The 2,394-nt window shown below is 38.0% G+C and overlaps 1 non-coding gene across 1 annotated transcript; it reads right to left on the bottom strand.

The window, feature by feature from the left end:
* Positions 1 to 246: 246 nt before the first annotated feature.
* Positions 247 to 354, bottom strand: LOC148561503 (small nucleolar RNA R71). Its single transcript, XR_015887849.1, has one exon. It is a non-coding gene; the product is annotated as a small nucleolar RNA R71 (small nucleolar RNA).
* Between the last annotated feature and the right edge of the window lie 2,040 nt (positions 355 to 2,394).

Below are 2,394 nucleotides of genomic sequence, written 5' to 3'. Positions count from 1 at the left end.
AACTGCAAGTTTCATGGACTTCCATCTGAAGATCCTTTTCAGTTCTTAACTGAATTTTTGCAGATCTGTGATACTGTTAAGACCAATGGGGATGATCCCGAGGTCTACAGGCTCATGCTTTTCCCTTTTGCTATAAGAGACAGAGCTAGAATATGGTTGGATTCTCAATCCAAGGATAGCCTGAACTCTTGGGATAAGCTGGTCACGGCTTTCTTAGCCAAGTTCTTTCCTCCTCAAAAGCTCAGTAAGCTTAAAGTGGATGTTCAAACCTTCAGACAGAAAGAAGGTGAATCCCTCTATGAAGTTTGGGAGAGATACAAGCAACTGACCAAAAAATGTCCTTCTAACATGCTTTCAGAATGGACCATCCTGGATATATTCTATGATGGTCTGTCTGAATTAGCTAAGATGTCATTGGATACTTCTGCAGGTGGATCCATTCACCTAAAGAAAATGACTGCAGAAGCTCAAAAACTTATTGACATGGTTGCTAACAACCAGTTTAAGTACACTTCTGAGAGGAATCCTGTGAGTAATGGGACGCCTCAGAAGAAGGGAGTTCTTGAAGTTGATGCTCTGAATGCCATATTGGTTCAGTACAAACTATTGACTCAGCAGGTCAATATGATTTCTCAGAGTCTGAATGGAATGCAAGCTGCATCCAACAGTACTCAAGAGGCATCTTCTGAAGAAGAAGCTTATGATCATGAGAACCCTGCAATAGCAGAGGTGAATTACATGGGTGAACCTTATGGAAACACCTATAACCCCTCATGGAGAAATCATCCAAATTTCTCATGGAAGGATCAACAAAAGCCTCAACAAGGCTTTAATAATGGTTGAAGAAACAGGTTTAACAATAGTAAACCTTTTCCATCATCCACTCAGCAACAGACAGAGAATTCTGAGCAGAATCCATCTAGCTTAGCAAATTTAGTCTCTGATCTATCTAAGGCCACTGAGAGTTTCATGAATGAAACAAGGTCTTCCATTAGAAATTTGGAAGCACAAGTGGGCCAGCTGAGTAAAGGAAGCACTGAAACCCCTCCTAGTACTCTCCCAAGCAATACAGAAGAGAATCCAAAGAGAGAGTACAAAGCCATTGATATAACAATCATGGCCGAATGATAAACCACTATTTTATGGTTTATATTGTGCTCAATTAAGTGGTTTTTATTAACTCTTTACCCACTTATTCATACTATTTGCATGGTTTTACATTTGCCTTCCTAAATTATGTGCTTTGATTGAAAACATGCTTCTTTGGACTTATAATTGCTAATATTAATCCTCTCTTATTACCATTAGATGCCTTGATATGTGTGTTGAGTGATTTCAGATATTATAGGGCAGGAATAACTCAGAGGATAGAAAGGAAGCATGCAAAAGTGGAAGGAATACAAGAAGTTGAAGAAGTTGCTAAGTTGTCCAGCCTGACCTCTCTGCACTCAAATGGCTATAACGTGAACTACAGAGGTCCAAACGACGCGGTTTTAGTTGCGTTGGAAAGCTAACGTCCGGGGCTTCGATTTGATATATAATATGCCATAGTTTCTCTGACGCTAGGTGACGCGACTGCGTGCTCCATGCGGCCGCATCGCAAGTGACGAAAATCAGCGAATCTGAATTCGCAACCAGCGAATTCTGGGCTATTTCTGACCCAGTTTGCGGCCCAGAAAACACAGATTAGAGGCTATAAAGTGGAGGAATACATCCATTCATAAAAGGTTCTCACATATTTACAATTTTAGGAGTAGATGTAGTTTTTAGAGAGAGAGGTTCTCTCCTCTCTCTTAGGATTAGGATTTAGGATTTCTCTTAGTTTTAGGAGTGACTCTCAATCCCAGGTTCAATGTTCATTTACTTTATATTTATCTCTTACTTTCAGATACTTTAATGCTTATATTAGTTATGTTGCCTATTTGGCTTATGCTACATTCATGTTATGATTTTCTCAATTAATATTATTTGAGGTATTTCAGATTTAAGATTGTTTTGCTTTTAATTTAATTTAGATATTTCCCTTTTGGCTTTGGTTAAATAATTGGTGACTCTTGAGTTATCAAGCTCATTGTTGATTGAGAATTGGAATTCTTCAAGAATTAATTCATCCACTTAACTTACCTTCATAGTTAGAGGTTAATAAAGTGGGAGAAAAATCCAATTCTCATTACAATTGATAAGGATAACTGGGATAGGACCTCCAGTCTTCATACCTTGCCAAGAGTTTATTTTATTATTACTATTTTATTTTATTCTTTTTGTGCAACATACTGCTTCCTTACTTCCAAAACCCCCAATTTACAATCTTCATAACCAATAATAAGAACATACCTCCCTGCAATTCCTTGAGAAGACGACCCGAGGTTTGAATACTTCGGTTATCAATTTATT

This window comes from Arachis ipaensis, chromosome B6 (genome assembly GCF_059453495.1).
Source record: "Arachis ipaensis isolate K30076 ecotype BB chromosome B6, ASM5945349v1, whole genome shotgun sequence".
In the NCBI taxonomy this organism is placed as follows: domain Eukaryota; kingdom Viridiplantae; phylum Streptophyta; class Magnoliopsida; order Fabales; family Fabaceae; genus Arachis; species Arachis ipaensis.
This window is presented reverse-complemented; position numbering and strand designations above follow the sequence as displayed.